This window comes from Ctenopharyngodon idella, chromosome 4 (genome assembly GCF_019924925.1).
Source record: "Ctenopharyngodon idella isolate HZGC_01 chromosome 4, HZGC01, whole genome shotgun sequence".
NCBI lineage: Eukaryota > Metazoa > Chordata > Actinopteri > Cypriniformes > Xenocyprididae > Ctenopharyngodon > Ctenopharyngodon idella.
In genome coordinates, this window is record NC_067223.1 from 26221276 (window position 1) to 26238188 (window position 16913).

Here is a 16913-nt window from a genome sequence, read left to right on the forward strand (position 1 = left end):
TCAAGTGGACTATATTAGTGGACTAATGTAGGGAATAGTGAATGAGGGTATAGGGGCGATTTTGAACACAGCAACTGTCTTAATGCACAGCTGCACCAAACAGACACAGAGAATATAGCCAATTTAAGCACCATCACTTCTAATTAGTTCTTCAATTTAGATCTTAATGAGAGCTCTGCAGTCTTACCAATAAATCACCAATACCGTTAAAACATTTTCATAACATTTAATTTATAAAAAGACTTTGATTCCCAAGCTGGTTCTTAGGCTTGGCTATCTATCACTGTTACCGGAAATAGCTACAATAAACTTTAAAACCTGTACGTTGATGAAAACATAATTAAATCTTTCTATCAAAGGTCAAAAATTCCATCTGAGATTGATTTTCATAAAATGTTAATATTATAATGACACATGCAAGTGTCTGATCATATGTAAAGCCACAATACCAACTCTGACTGCACAGTGTTTATTTTATATTTAAATTTGTTCTACTTAAATGACCTTATTTTGTTCCTACCTGACTTAAGCTTAAGTTTAACCTTAAATGAGACAACTACTTTTAATATAGTATCCAGTTTTAATGTGCCATTTGAAGCAATGCATGCTTGTGCAATTTAGTTATTTAGTGCTTAGTGGTGTACCGTGGGATCAAAACTGTGCTGTGGCAAGAAAAATGTTGGGAAACACTGCCATAGACAGTGCGCTACTTGCACAATCTAGCTCTGAAAAAGACATAGTAATAAAACCTTGCTTGGTCTTCTGCACAAAACTGCCAAGATTAAACTTTTCTAAAGAACATGAAAAGAAGCCTGATGAATATTGCACTGCAAAAATGCTTGTCTTAGAGTTTTTGTCTAGTTTATAGTCCAAATATCTAAAAATTCTTAAATCAAGAAACATTTTCTAGTCAAGTAAAAATGATTGTCTTGTTTTCAGAAAAAAATTATCTGCAAAATTATACATATTTTAATGACTGTACATTTATTAATCAACATTAAATACTGCAATACATATTACTTTATATAAAGTATCAATTCTGGGGGCCTTTTGCCGTGTCCTCAGGGTGAGTGTAGGGTAAATATCCGATATTGTTTGATAATCCCAGTGCAAGTCTGACACACTGGACCTTGTCTTTTACAGAGCTAGATTGTGCAGGTAGCGCACTGTCTCTGGCAGTGTTTCCCAGCCTTTTTCTTACCACAGCACATTTTTGAAAAGTAAAAAAACCAACAGCACACCACTAAGTTGTGTGTTTAAATTAATTCTCCTCAAAATTATGTTAGTTGTTTTCTAAAATTGTGTTTATCGCAAAGTCACATTAAAGATGGAAAAACATCTAACATCGTTCATGACTTACATCACATGTATCAGATTTTCTGGTAACACTTTACTTTAAGGTTCATTAGATAACATTAGTTAACATGAACTAATAATGAACTGCATTTATACAGTATTTAATAATCTTTGTTAATGTTAATTTCAGCATTTACAAATACATTATTAAAATCAAGAGTTGTATCTGTTAACATTAAAGGGTTAGTTCACCCAAAAATGAAAACAATGTCATTTATTACTGTCGTTCCACAACCGTAAGACCTTTGTTCATCTTCAGAACGCAAATTAAGATATTTTTGTTGAAATCCGATGGCTCCGTGAGGCCTGCATAGGGAGCAATGACATTTCCTCTCTCAAGATCCATTAATGTACTAAAAACATATTAAAATAAGTTCATATGAGTACAGTGGTTCAATATTAATATTATAAAGCGACTAGAATATTTTTGGTGCACCAAAAAAACAAAATGTTAACTTCTATTATGATGGCCGATTTCAAAACACTGCTTCATGAAGCTTCAGAGCGTTATGAATATTTTGTGTTGAATCATGATTCGGATGATCGCGTGTCAAACCGCCAAACTGCTGTAATCATGTGACTTTGGCACTCTGAACCTCTGATTCGACACAAAAGATTCATAACGCTCCGAAGTGTCATGTTTTGAAATCAGCCATCACTAGCTATTGTTAAAAAGTTATTTAGTTTTTTTTGGCACACCAAAATATTCTCGTCACTTTATAATATTAATATTGAACCACTGTACTCACATGAACTGATTTAAATATGTTTTTAGTACATTAATGGATCTTGAGAGAGGAAATGTCATTGCTGGCTATGCAGGCCTCACTGAGCCATCGGATTTCAACAAAAATATCTTAATTTGTGTTCCGAAGATTAACGAAGGTCTTACGGGTGTGGAACGGCATGAGGGTGAGTAATTAATGACAGAATTTTCATTTTTGGGTGAACTAACCCTTTAAAGCACTGTGAACTAACATGAACAAACTATGAACAGCTGTATTTTTATTAACTAACATTAACAAAGACTAACAAATACAGTAACAAATGTATTGCTCATTGTTAGTTCATGTTAGTTAATACATTAACTAATGTTTAACTAATGAAACTTATTGTAAAGTGTTACCGGTATTTTTACATTCACTGTATAATTAAAAACCTTGCTGAAACAGAATATACACTTTTGTTCCAAATTTAGAATTTATATTGATCATGACTTTTGGTTTTTGAAAGAAGATTCTTATATTCACCAAGGCTATCCAAAGTACACCTGAAAACAGTGATATTGTGAAAAATTCTTAAAATGTGAAATACTTTTTTCTGTATTAATATATTTTAAAATCACATTTTCATTATTACTCCAGTCTACAGTGTCTCATGATCATTCAGAAATCAATTAAATATGTTGATTTGCAGAATGTTTCTTATAACAGCTGAAAATGCTGATAAGTATGGAAACTACAATATAAATTCTTTCAGAAGAACATGGAGAACATGATTATTATAAGTAGAAAATCAGAGTGAATACAAAATGTACATAGTTTTTTATGCATTCTATTTTATACTTTACAATTTGGTTTTTGAATCTATTACCTGCAACTACTGCTATACTGTAAAATAATTAAATTCAATTTTAATAATGACAATTTGTTAGGAAAAACAATCAGATTTTTTTAAACTGTACTATACAAGATGTCATTCTGACTTTTAGATTTTTTACATATATGCAGAATAAGCAATATCTATTTTTAAAGCTTTTTTTCAGTCAAATATTACAAATCAAATCTTTCTAAATCTTTTATACTAGGAAGGAAATAGACTTACTGTTATTTTGGTTTCCTCTTGAGTCTCCTTTTCATCTGCAGCTGCAGAAAGCTTCTGCGTTGGTTTTTATAGTGCCCAACTGCTGCCCTTCCTGCTGCCCTTCCCCACAAAATAACAAAAAAATTTACTTTCACTTTGTTTTTATTCCAGTAACTGTAAGGCTTTATAAGAAGTGGGCAGGCATTGGCAGACCACTAAAGAACATCAATGTCACATCTATTAGAAAATTCTAAACGGAACAGATTATTAAACGACAACACAATTTAAATAATAAATTAATTAAATATATCAGTGTGCAAAAGATGATGACTAATTTAAGAAATCTAGAGAGAATGTAAAAAAACTGCAACTAGGTGCAGTTTGAAGTATATTGTAGAAGGAATGAATCTGCTTGTGTCATTGCATTCATTAACAGAAGTCTACTCATAATTTAGCACTAGTGTTTTTTGTTGTTGTTTTTTTTTAAATAATGGAACCAGTTCTGAATAGGTTCTCAGATCTTGGTTCCCAAACCTGTCCTCGATATTATACAGGGATTTTGCCCCGGAGGAATGTTTTCATAGTTCCTATAACTATTGCTGGAAGATCCCAGTTTTTTGCATGTTCACATTGCAGAAACTGGGAATGATTTTAGTTCCCTTTTGGGGGACTAAATTAGCTCCTACTTCAAAGTCAGGTATAACCCAGCACAATAGGAACTACCATTGATGTAAGTGTATGCTGATTGGCCAAATGTACGCGAAACACCACCATCCCCTATTTTAAAAAAGCCATGTCAACACACAGTTTAAAGCCTATATATTTACTCCACAAACTAACTCTATGAACATGGAAAACAGTGATAGATGGACAAATGCCGAAGTCCGCAATTCCCAGGCATCTTAATGCTAAGGAGAAAATCTGTGCAAGCCTCAAACCCGGGACATTGGCGTGGGAGTCGGACGATCTAACAAGGCAACAGCTTCTATCGTCAGTCGCTAGACTGCCTCTTGAGATCAGGGGAGTAAGCTTTTGCACAGCTCTTACTAGCTGGCCTCCGTTAAACATATACCATTTACTTTATTTATTTAACAGTTCTATCTAATAATGTTATCAGTTGCTGCCCAAGAACTGTTCAACTTCAAAGTTCACATTTAGCTAAGTACAGTTAAAATCTCCAGATGTTGTAACGCATGGTTGCTGGCAAACATACGAAGAAGATGAAAGGTAATTCCAATACAAAGTTTAATGACAATAATTCAGGAACAGGTAGCAACACACACGAGACATACGAGACCAGACACTGAACTGAAAACAAGCAGGAACTGATATACACAGAGCAGAAGATGAACTAATGATGAACAGCTGTGAGGGTGTTAGTGTCCGTGGTGACTGATGAGTGGAGAGAACTTAGAACAAAGGAACATGTGACGAATGAAAACCAAAACAAACAGAACATGACGGTGACAGTGTGACAGTACAGGGTTCTGGAGGTGGACGAAGTGATGGTGTTGGTGGAGTGGTGAAGGTAGAACGACGATCCCCTGGCGGCATTGGTGGTGGACAGCCGATGGTGCAGACCCAGAGCCTGGCAGTGACGACAGCCCATGGTGGAGACGAGGGAGGGAGGGACCAAGGTGTAGATAGGACTGTGTAGATAACTAGTCTCGGAGGCCTAGGCGATGTCACAGCGACGACTGTCGGAGGAGGAGCCAGATCACCCAAGGACTGAGACGAAGCTGGTGTGAGCGCAAACTGAGGCGAGTCCAAAGGAAGGGAGGAGCCCGCTGCAGATCTGCAAGTCTGTGGCGGAGGTGGTGGGACAAGGCCGAGGGTTTCTGGTGGAGCCGGAGGTGGGAGGAGCCAAGGCAGAGCTGCCAAGTCGACGGGCCGAGATGGAGGGAGGCGATCAGAGGCTGGAGGTGGAGCCACAGGATCCACTCGCTCAGGCGCTGATGGAGGTTATGCAACCTGAGGCTCGACATCCCAGCATGGCGAAACCGAAGATGGTGAAGGGCGGCAAACCTGTAGCAGAGGCGGGGCTGGAGGACTGGCTGGGAAGGTTGGCGACGGAGGCAGAAGGAGACCTGGAAGGTTAGGATGTAGAGTATAGTCCATGCCAGTCTCTGTGCTGTTAGAAAGCAGCGATGAATGTTGAGAAACAGGGTGGAGTGGTTAACGATACCTTTGCGCTGAAGTCTATCAGCCAGTCCTCTGTTTGTGTCTCCACCAGAATCCCCTCAGCCACAGATGGTACAGGCTCACCTCCCTGATCAGATACGCTGGGGGGCTCCTCTTCTGGGGCGGGGGTCCGCACTGTCCACTTGTCCTTGAGGTCTGGCTGACGCATCGCGGCGTGTGGTAGCTTCATCTGCGGGGGGCTCACGTGATCCTTCCATGGTCACAGGTGGTGAAATGGGCTCTGGGTCCGGCTGTATTCTGGACTGGGGATTGATGCTTTTCAGACACTAGATGATGGCTTCGAAAACGAATCCATAATTGGTCCGGTCTTCTGTAATGTGTGGTCGCTGGCAAACCGACGAAGAAGATGAAAGGTAATTCCAATATTTAAAGTTTAATGACAATAATTCAGGAACAGGTAGCAATACACACATAAAACGTATGAGACCGGGTACTGAACTGAAAACAAGCAGGAACTGATATACACAGAGCAGAAGATGAACTAATGATGAACAGCTGTGATGGTGAGTTAGTGTCCGTGGTGACTGATGAGTGGCGGGAACTTAGAAAAAAGTAACACGTGCGATAAATGAAAAACAAAACAAACAGCACATGATGGTGACAGTGTGACGAATGTGTTCTTGATCCGCCCCTTTTATCGAGGATGCATTAGGAAGTGACTTGTGTGGACTTAAAACAGCCAGGTATCCCAGAATGCATCTAGCATCAACCAGCAAGCGTCAATAGTGGAGGAGAAAACCTGCAGTTTTAAAAATATTGTGTCACAAACTGTAGTTTTAAGCATTTTTCAGGTGAGAATGTAGTCGTTTAAAGCTCAAATCTAAAATGTGTTCTGATGCCTTCGGCGTTGTGAGATCCAGGCGATCACCGGGCGCTCAGTGCTCATGTACCCATTCGAGAACAGCCTTACCTCGGCTAGTCCTTCTACCGTTTGCCACTGGCTTTGATGTCAGTGGCTGTGTGTCTGATGTCTGTAGTGGTTAAACTTGAGATATAATTCGTCTTGTGTATATCTTATGGGCAATCTTTGCTCTCATTGATCTATAATTTGCTCCTGGGCATATAGTTTTAGCTGAGGGTAAAGTGAAGTTTCACAACTTTATATATTTATACATACAATTGTAGGGTACTGACTTTGTGCATTTGACTGAAGTGTTTGCTTGTTTTTATTTCCTTTTGTAAAAGTAAAAGCTTTTTAGACTTTATAACTATACTTTTATTATAGATTCTATTGTTCATTAAAACTGACATTTAACAAAATGAGACAAGATTGTGTTTTATTTCAATTTTGTGATAGAAACATATACATACAGCTAAGAGTATATGCACATAGTGCCTGACCCACTTGTTATGGTTCATGTTTTTAAAGTGAAATCAAAAAGAGGCAGGGTTGTGTTTTCTTCTTGCCAATGGTAGGGAAAGAATTAATATCAATATATTATATCTTAGATTGTTTCGCTTTCACTTTTCCTGTAAATACAAGGCTTTATATGAACTGATTAACTAACAGGCTTTTCACTTTCACTTTCCTGTTCCAGTAAATGGGAGGCTTTTTATGAAAGGGCTTACAAACAACCAACTATAAGATCCTGACACTGGACTTCCCCCAGCAGCACACATATTATACGTCTCCTTTATCTGACACAATATCAGCAGAGGATGATTAATCAACTCCAGAAAGTGCATTACCATATTCATTTTCTACATACCAGACTTTATTTCTGTCTTACGTCAACAAAAGTATGTTTTACTAAATATCATTACTATCACTAGTATCTTTTGATACTGCTTTCCCTAAATTTCAACTAAAACCTTTTCATGTAAGTAGTAATAGGACAAAGGAAACAAAGGTTTCAGTTTAGTGTCAAATGGATTTTTTTTTTTTTTTTTTTACCGGATTGATTTCTCATGAAAAGTTCAAGAAACATGGATTCTTAAATGATAAAAATGTAGATCTTTATTGAATAGTTTAATGGTTAAAAATCCTCTAATGCAATAAAGCAAGCATAAAAGGATTCAATAAAGGCAAACAGCAACAAATCAAATTTATGCAGTTTTGCTGATAAGGTGAACATACACTATATTGCCAAATGTATTAGGACACCCCTCAAAGTCATTGAATTCAGGTGTTCCAATCACTTCCATGGCCACAGGTGTATAAAATCAAGCAGCTAGGCATGCAGACTGCTTCTACAAACATTTGTGAAAGAATGGGTCGCTCTCAGGAGCTCAGTGAATTCAAGCGTGGTACCGTGATAGGTTGCCACCTGTGCAATAAGTCCATTCGTTAAGTCCAGCTGTTAGTGGTATCATAACAAAGTGGAAGCAATTGGGAACAACAGAAACTCAGCCATGAAGTGGTAGGCCACGTAAAAATCACAGAGCGGGGTCAGCGGATGCTGAGGCGCACAGTGCGCAGAAGTCGCCAACTTTCTGCAGAGTCAGTAGCTACAGACCTCCAAACTTCATGTGGCCTTCAGATTAGCTTAAGAACAGTGCGTAGAGAGCTTCATGGAATGGGTTTCCATGGCCGAGCAGCTGCATCCAAGCCTTACATCACCAAGTGCAATGCAAAGCGTCGGATGCAGTGGTGTAAAGCACGGCGCCACTGGACTCTAGAGCAGTGGAGACGTGTTCTCTGGAGTGACCAATCACACTTCTCTGTCTGGCAATCTGATGGACGAGTCTGGGTTTGGTGGTTGCTAGGAGAACAGTACTTGCCTGACTGCATTGTGCCAAGTGTAAAGATTGGTGGAGGAGGGATTATAGTGTGGGGTTGTTTTTCAGGAGTTGGGCTTGGCCCCTTAGTTCCAGTGGAAGAACTCTTAATGCTTCAGCATACCAAGACATTTTGGACAATTTCATGCTCCCAAATTTGTGGGAACAGATTGTGGATGACCCCTTCCTGTTCCAACATGACTGCACACCAGTGCACAAAGCAAGGTCCATAAAGACATGGATGAGCGAGTTTGGTGTGGAGGAACTTGACTTGCCTGACCTCAACCCGACAGAACACCTTTGGGATGAATTAGAGCGGAGACTGCGAGCCAGGCCTGACCTCACAAATGCGCTTCTAGAAGAATGGTCAAAAATTCCCATAAACACACTCCTAAACCTTGTGGAAAGCCTTCCCAGAGGAGTTGAGGCTGTTATAGCTGCAAAGGGTGGGCGAACTCCATATTAAACCCCACGGATTAAGAATGGGGTGTCATTAAAGTTCATGTGCACGCAAAGGCAGGCGTCACAAAATTGTACAATAATTTTAAGCTCAGAACTATCATAGATAATGGTAGCACTTTATTTTACAGTCTTGTTCCCTGTGTAAATACTATGTACTTATTATAGTACTTGCAATAACTGGGTAATAACCAGGTACTAGACCTGAACCTACCCCTAAACCTAACCTTAACTTATGTAGTTACTGTATATTACCCAGTACTTTCATAGGTAAGTACACTGTAAGTAAATGTAAGTGCTTGTCCTACAAAATAAAGTCTAACCACTGAGGCTCATTCTTGTGTTACACAGCACGTTTGAGCAGGTTCATTCTCTCACTTCAAGCAAAAATGGTTGATCAATGTTTATATGTGAAATTGTGATTAAAAGCCTAACTTCAATCTGTTCATCATCTCAAGAAATCAAATCTCTTCAGGAAAAAAAAAGTGAAAGGCTTCTCTCCAGTGTGAACTCTCATGTGGCCTTCAAAACTTTCATTTCGGATAAACGTTTTTCCACACTGTTGGCAGAAGTAGGGGTGTCTCTAAGTAACTTTAAGACTGCCTTTTTTGAAACTCTTTCCACACTGAAATTCTTTCCACACTTCCAGAGTTCCAAATAAGATTTCATGAGCACCAAATCAGCAAATTAGGAAGATTCCAGTCGCAATTCCACAAATGTACCACATGTGTGAAGACAGTGATCTCCGAGCTGCACCAAGTGGACTTCTACGCTAGCACCACTGACCTGTGGTCCAGTCGTACGACTGAGCCCTACATGAGCTTTACCATTCACTTTCTTTCACTTGCTACCGTTCACGACTGTTTTCTATATCAAATGCTGTTATAAAAATGAATTATAATATTGCAATGTTATTTCACCCTGTATGTCCTTGTTTTGTTTTTTCTTCACTTTTCAGAAAATGCTGTTAAAGGTGATGAGCGCATTACTCAAGCTGTTGGTCTTTGCAAAAAGTTCGAGGGACATTTCTCCCACAGCTGGAAGGAGAAGATGGCCCTGAAAGAAGCACAAAAAGAGCACAACCTCCCAGAGCACTGACAGAATGCCCTACAAGGTGGGGATCGAGACAGAAAATGATTCAGAGAGTTTTGGAGCAGCAGCGGGCCATGTCAGCAGACAGAAAGTCAAGACATTTGGTTCCATCTTGGCAGGACCTAGATGTACTTGAGTCTATAAACCAGGCATTGCAGCCAATGCAAGAATTTACAGATGCTCTGTCAGGTGAAAGTTATGCAAGCGTTTCGTATGTGAAACCTGTACTTCACTTGATAAACACCTCAGTTCTTGCTGCCATGGAAGAAGACAGTGATTTAACAAAGTCCATAGAGATGACGATTACATGAACACCAAGTATGACAACCCAGCAACTCAAGAACTTCTGGACATGACCTGCTTTATGGACCCCAGATTAATCAGCAATGATGAGGTGTCAGACATCAGAGCCAGGGTAAATGTTAATATGACAATAATAAGTGATAAAATAGTGCACTATAACTAGATTTGATTACAATAATTAATTTATTTCTCTATATTAGGAGTAAAGCCTACACTGAAAAAAGTCTAACATTGCTGTTGTTCGTTTAATGTGTATTTTCTCGTTGAAATAGCTTAAAATTATTATTTTTTTCATTTAAAGTAAACATTTTAGTTTATATTTATGGTTGAATCCATTTTTTTACATTGATACAATATAAATTGGCAGCGGGACATTAAACTGAATTTATTAATTTGATCAGAGCATTTTTATTAGATTAAGCATGATTTGCACATGCGCATTGTTGAGTTGGAGTTCCCGCTCTCTGATTCAAAAAAAAAAACCGTCCGTCACAGTTGAACTGTCTGTGAAGAACACAACACACGATCTGTTGAGCGGCGGCCGTGACGGTACACTTCAACAGACGCCAGACCCCTCCAGCCAGGCTGCGACACAGAACTACGAGCAACATTGATACAGGTAAGATAAATTTTGTCTATCGTTAACGTTTTTTTCCCAAGTATACCTGACTGGCCTTTACTCTGGCCGTAATTTCAGCGCTCACGCTTGATAGCATGTAAATTATAAGATAGCACTAGAAACGTTAGCATTCTTCATTCAAACTATAACGTTAAGTTACGTTAGCCGCCCTCTGGTCGTGGGTGAGTAATGCTATCACAGGTCGCTAGTTAACTGGCTAATAAATGCAGACTATTATTTGTAAATGCATTTTGTGGGGGCATTGACGTTAGCTAAAGTTACCACGTGTAAGTTAATTAACGTTACAGGTAATGTTAATTCAAATGCATTTGTTCTGCTGAGTGTTTTTAATAGTTAACAGTGGCGCGAAGAGCCTACAAAATGTTTATTTGTCGAGATTACTGTCTTTTAAGAGCTCTGCGGGCTCTGTTTTAAAGCTAGTTAGTGAAGATATCAGTCAGGGTTGCCAACTCTCACGCATTTGGCGTGAGACACGCGCATCACTCTGCCCAAGTAAATCTCACGCCAAATTGCCAAACCCGTTTTTGATATGAAGTATAAGCTTTTACAGTTTTTTTTTTTTTAAAAAAAAGTTTTAATACGAAATTCAAACAATAAATACAGTTTTGGCGCACTTAATGTTAAAAAACAGAGTTGCGACAGGCTTTCATCTCGCGGCGGCGCGCGCGGTCACGTGGTTCATGGAGCTCTGTCTGAATAGTTCTAAACAAGCCAGTTCTGTCAATACATTTGAATAGACATCAGCTTCACTATACAGGTATTTACAGCAATTTTTGGTAAACAGTACAGCATAGTGTGCATTGATTATTACGTCAACCACATTTACATTATCATTTTATTATGGACAGTGATGGAGATGCAACATTGTTAACATTAATGTTAATGTTTTTCTTGTATTTAACCCTCAGGTATTCCTTACTAATTGGTCACACTTATACTCATTGGTTCTCAAATGTGACCATACTATCTATTTTTCAATTAAATAAATGTTCTATATTTTAGTTAAATAACATTTATTGAAAAAATATTGATCTTTTGGTACTAAATACTATTTGTGCAATAATTATGGTCCATTAATGACAACTTTAAAGTATTTTTCTTCTAATATTTTTATTATTTATATTAAAATAATAATAATTATTATATTATTATAATTAATTATATTAATATAAATATTATATATATATATATATATATATATTATATTATTAATTATAAATATTATAATTATTATTATTATTATTAAACTTATTTCTGTATGCTCTACTTTTTAGATCAATGCCGAGTTCTTGCGAATTACAACAGTTCCCTTGGAGACAAAGTTCTTGGTGCAGTTGGACAAGCACTCCACCAAACTGTTGGAGGTCATCAGGAGCAAGGGAGGAGTTGTGAAAGAGAAGACCACCAGGACCTTGCAGGTTTTAGATGAGGTATCTATGAATAAGTTGTGTATCAGTGGGATCCATGGCTGAACAGTTGATATGTTTCTCCTATTGATCAACTTTTGTAAATCAACTCTTGCCGGGTCAGCAGCACACATGCAGCCATGATTTAGTCTTGCCTCCTCTTTGTGTCTTTGGGGAAGTAACCTCTTTAAATGTGATTGGGGCACCTTTATACCTCAATGATAAATGTAATATATTTTAATTCAGTTATAACTGCAGCTCAAAGTCTCAAACAGAGCTATAGCATTCCAGTTTTTATATCACAGCGTACGCTGGTGTTGCATCAGCTGGGCGGAGTTGATTCACTCTGCGAGTGCACGTTATCAGTTATACATTTGTTTTATTTACTGTGTGAGATAATTTGATGTGTCACGTAACAGCATGTGAAAAAATTTGAATTGCGTGAATCTCATGAGACATCTTTTAACCAGACGAGAGATCTCGTCACTTTTAATTTTGTCACACCCCTTGTCAAACATTTGATTCGTTTGATTTGCGCCTTGTAACACAGTTCATAGATATGGGAAGAAGGAGGTGGGAACCGGCGAACATTTAAAAGACTTTAATCAATAAATAAACAAACAAACAGAAAGTAAAAGCGGCAGCCCCTCACGGATGACTGCCGTGCACACACATAACAAAACGTAACTAAAATGCAACGTAAAATCCAGGCCTGGTCCTCTCTCGTCCTTCACTGTCGTCACTCCTCCTTTTATTCTCCCTTCACTCCTCTGTGAGAGATCCGAGACCGGTGTGACGCGCAGCTGGCGCTGATCAATTACTCACCGGCCTCGCTTCACTCTCACAGCTCTCACTCGTCACACGCCTATTCAAGTTCAGTTTAGAGTGTATAAGAGCGTGGCACATTATGATCTAACATGAAATCGGGAGATTTCTGAAACTATAACGTACTTATTGTCACTTTCTTTTTTATGCAGGAAAATGAGGTTGAAGAACTGGAGCAGGCAACCATGGCGATCTTTATCACTGGGAAAGAGGATCCTCTCCATCCACCAAAAGACATTAAAATTGTCATTGAAGGAACAGAGGTCCTGAACCAGTCGCCCTCGGTTGCAACCGCTTTTGCCATGGTCTTTGGGCTCATATACACACTTAACCTAAAATATCTGAAAAGGCTGCAGTTCACCTTTGAATTTGTGCAAAAGGTCCTGATGGAGCTTGATGGAAAAAAAGATGACCCCAAAAGTCACTAGACTGACCACCCAGCTGTACAGCACAGAGTAGGCAGAGCTGAATTGCACAGACTTGTTTGAATTTATTTTCCATTTGTGGTTGAATTTTATGGTGATTTACAGCCAAAACTTTGGATCCTTTTGTAAGAGGTTGCACTTACAAGGCTGCATTTTCACAGCAGCATTTACAAATGTGGCTGCCCAAGTTCGATGGCTACCAGCCTCAAAGGCCAAAGTAGGCCAAGTGTTATGGACAACTGGAGAGACTGATTGCAGTGTTCTCAGCGTATGCACAGATTTGTACGAAAGAGTTTAGATTTTCAGACCAATGGAGAGGGCCAGGAGCTTGCTATATTGCATATAAATTAGTTGTATTTAAATGTAGAGCTTACAGCTCTGTATCAGAAACTCTGACAGTGTCTTAGGAGTTCCACTGTTCACTGTCTGAGGAGCAGTTCCAGGTTTTGTCTCTGGTTTTCAGCTGAAAGAGAATGTTCATCATCATATACATTTGTATATAAACAGGTATACAATACTGTCTTAACATTTAATTGTATTTTAGGATGTTTTATGGTGAAATGTGTTCTGTCAGGACAAACCTTCCTAATTTAATATTACTACTAATGTGATGTCATCAAGTGATGATTTGATTATTTTGTAACAAATTTGTATTTTTGTGTGAAGCAGACTGTTAATATTCATACATTTGTAACAGATGTTCAATGTCAGTTTATTGAACAATAAATATAAATGTGTTCTAAAGAAAAGTGTTATGATAGTCATTGATCAAAATGTTTTAAAAGTATTTTGTTTTAAAATTTGATTTATTATACATTTCAAATAATGACAACTTTTTTTTAATTTATTTTTTTTATTTGAGACAACCTAAAATAATTAATTTACTATAAATATTACCTATAAATATTAGTTTGTTTTAACTTAAAATAATTAGTTTGTTCTAACCTAAAATAATTAGTTTACTTTAACCTATACATATTAGTTTTGTTAGTTTGTTCTAACTTAAAATAAATTGTTTGTTCCAACCTAAAATAATTAGTTTGATCAACCTTTAAAAAGTGGTTGCATGGATTTAAACTTTTCAGATTAAACTGAATGAAATGATTTACTTTGAGTCAATGTCAAATATTTCGTGTGATTGATTACTTCAATTTTTTTAAGTTGATCCAAGGTTTTTATTTTTTCAGTGTAAGTAATCAAGTTCACCAGGGCATGGGTCTATCAGATGTCATCCTAAAAAAGGGCAAAAAAAAAATCCCTGGGCAGTTTCTTCAAGACATCCCCAGCTCCGTCATCTATGGTACCATCGCACACTGTGGAGGCTGAACTGAACAGCTACTTGGTGTCTCCCACCATAGACAGTGAGATGGACCCTCTCACTTGGGGGCAACTCCATCAGGTCAACTTCCCACACCTGAGTAAACTAGTCAAGAAGTATCTCTATATACTTGCAACAAGTTCACCTTCAGAGACTTTTTAGTACATCAGGAAATGTTGATATGCCAGCGCACATGTTTAAAACCTACCAAAGTCAATATGCTAGTTTTCCTGGCATACAAATTTAAAGGAACACTCCACTTTTTTTGAAAACAGGCTTATTTTCCAACTCCCCTAGAGTTAAACAGTTGAGTTTTACCGTTTTCGAATCCATTCAGCTGATCTCCGTGTCTGGCGGTACCACTTTTAGCATAGCTTAGCATAGTTCATTGAATCTGATTAGACCGTTAGCATCTCGCTCAAAAATGACCAGAGAGTTTCGATATTTTTCCTATTTAAAACTTGACTCTTCTGTAGTTACATCGTGTACTAAGACCGACGGAAAATGAAAAGTTGTGATTTTCTAGGCCAATATGACTAGGAACTATACTGTCATTCCGGCGTAATAATCAAGGAACTTTGCTGCCGTACCATGGGTGCAGCAGGTGCAATGATATTACGCAGCGCCTGTGACCCCCTCCTTGCACAGGGAGCGTGCCTTGCAACCATGGAGACATTTGTGAGAGACGCTGCTTAATATCATTGCGCCTGCTGCACCCATGGTACGACAGCAAAGTTCCTTGATTATTACGCCGGAATGACAGTATAGTTCCTAGCCATATCGGCCTAGAAAATCGCAACATTTCATTTTCCGTCGGTCTTAGTACACGATATAACTACAGAAGAGTCAAGTTTTAAATAGGAAAAATATCGAAACTCGTTGGTCATTTTTGAGCGAGATGCTAACGGTCTAGAGGGGGAGTTGGAAAATGAGCCTATTCTCAAAAACAGTGGAGTGTTCCTTTAAGGCTTGTACACTTTATGTTTAATAGTATTTTTTTTGTTGTTGTTTAACAATATTTATATATATATATATATATATATATATATATATATATATATATTTAAAAAAACATAGGCAAGGAAATATTTTGTTTCAAGATGCTCTTGATGATTGCATGGGTTACATGTGAATAAAAAAAGTAATGTTTGAGAGTAATGCATTTTTGTGTGTGTTTGCAGGTCTATGGTAACAGCAAACCAGAAATCAGAATATCTGCCGAGGTTTTCAGTCATTCATAGTGTTTTAAAGTCAAAATGTTTGCACCTTGACAAAATTTTTTTTTTAGCCTGAATTAGATTTAATTAGATTAGAAGAATTTCTATTACCTGTTTATTTTAGTATGATCATTACATATATAATTAATTTTTTTTAAATCGCTAATAAAAACAGCATTTTTTCTAGGGAAATGATATTGCAAGAAATATCGTAATCGCAATACTCAACAATATTGCATATTATCCTAGTATCATGCAGCCTTATTTGTAATGTATATTTTATTCATAAAGTGCAGTTATTTTACATTTGATTAACAGTTTCTGTACCTGAATACCTGAAAATCTTAAAACATTGTTTATCTCAATTGTATCTTTGTTCTTTTTAAATTACTAAGTAATTTTTCTATATTTTGCAACTGTGTTCATGCTGTCTTAATGTGACGTTAAAAACGTTGTGTCTGTTGAGATAGAATTTAACTAACATTCCTTTTCCTTGCAGGATTAACATTTATATGCTTTTGAAACCTAAGTGTCCTCAAACCTTGGGCCTAAGTCAGTGTGTGTCTGAATCATATCTGAATATAACAAAAGGGGAAATGAAACTTAGGGACAGCTGGACAACTATCTAAATATAATAGCCCCATGATATTGAGTAACCAAGGAACTAATAAACACATGATTTGGGCAGATCTTGCTTTATCTAGTAACAGAAGGGTTTGACATATGAAGAACCAATCATGTTGTAGGATGTTTTGCCATGCTCCTATCCTATATAAACTCTTGCTGGTGGGATTCTCTGTGATTGATACGAGGTCCTCCGGCCGTGATTAAAGCTTACCCTAAGGCATAGTCTGGAGTCTGTTTGGTTTTTGCTGCGCAGTGGACTTGACGCTAGAGAATCTGACTTCCACACTCAAGTGATAGTGTTTAGTGGAGCACGAAAGACCTTATTAAGGTACGCTTAGTCGAGTATAAATTCATAGGTGTCTGGGACACCCGGTTTAACTTTAGTCAGGTGCGTAGAGGAAAATCTACCACACTGTCAAATGAAGGAAGGCTGTTGGATTTTCCAATGCTGACAATAAGGAAGGTAAAACAAATAACATGTTAATTCTTTATCTGAATGAATAAAGCTGTAATTAATGTCAT

At 37.7% G+C, this 16913-nt stretch overlaps 3 protein-coding genes and 2 long non-coding RNA genes across 11 annotated transcripts in view; 2 read left to right on the plus strand and 3 right to left on the minus strand.

Annotated features, from left to right (window-relative positions):
- The window catches only part of LOC127511152 (gastrula zinc finger protein XlCGF8.2DB-like), a 227952-nt gene that overhangs the window by 157379 nt on the left and 53660 nt on the right, over positions 1-16913 (minus strand). The window lies entirely within an intron of this gene.
- Positions 1-16913, minus strand: part of LOC127511102 (uncharacterized) — a 91472-nt gene that overhangs the window by 32163 nt on the left and 42396 nt on the right. The window contains exon 1 of one of the 2 annotated variants that reach the window (XM_051891622.1): positions 3181-3284. The exons of the other annotated variant lie outside the window; for it this stretch is intronic. The gene's annotated coding sequence lies outside the window, so the exon portion shown is untranslated. Of the gene's footprint in view, positions 1-3180; positions 3285-16913 lie in introns of those variants that run through there. 2 annotated transcript variants of the gene reach the window in all.
- Positions 1-16913, minus strand: part of LOC127511101 (uncharacterized) — a 34207-nt gene that overhangs the window by 2895 nt on the left and 14399 nt on the right. The gene's annotated exons all lie outside the window — the stretch shown is intronic.
- On the plus strand, positions 9483-13992 carry LOC127511290 (uncharacterized). The gene is made up of 3 exons (XR_007929972.1): positions 9483-10552; positions 11848-12003; positions 12957-13992. It is a non-coding gene; the product is annotated as an uncharacterized LOC127511290 (long non-coding RNA).
- Positions 16235-16913, plus strand: part of LOC127511302 (uncharacterized) — a 34618-nt gene continuing 33939 nt past the window's right edge. Inside the window, exon 1 of the long non-coding RNA XR_007929984.1 lies at positions 16235-16854. This is a non-coding gene — a long non-coding RNA (uncharacterized LOC127511302). The remainder of the gene's footprint in view (positions 16855-16913) is intronic.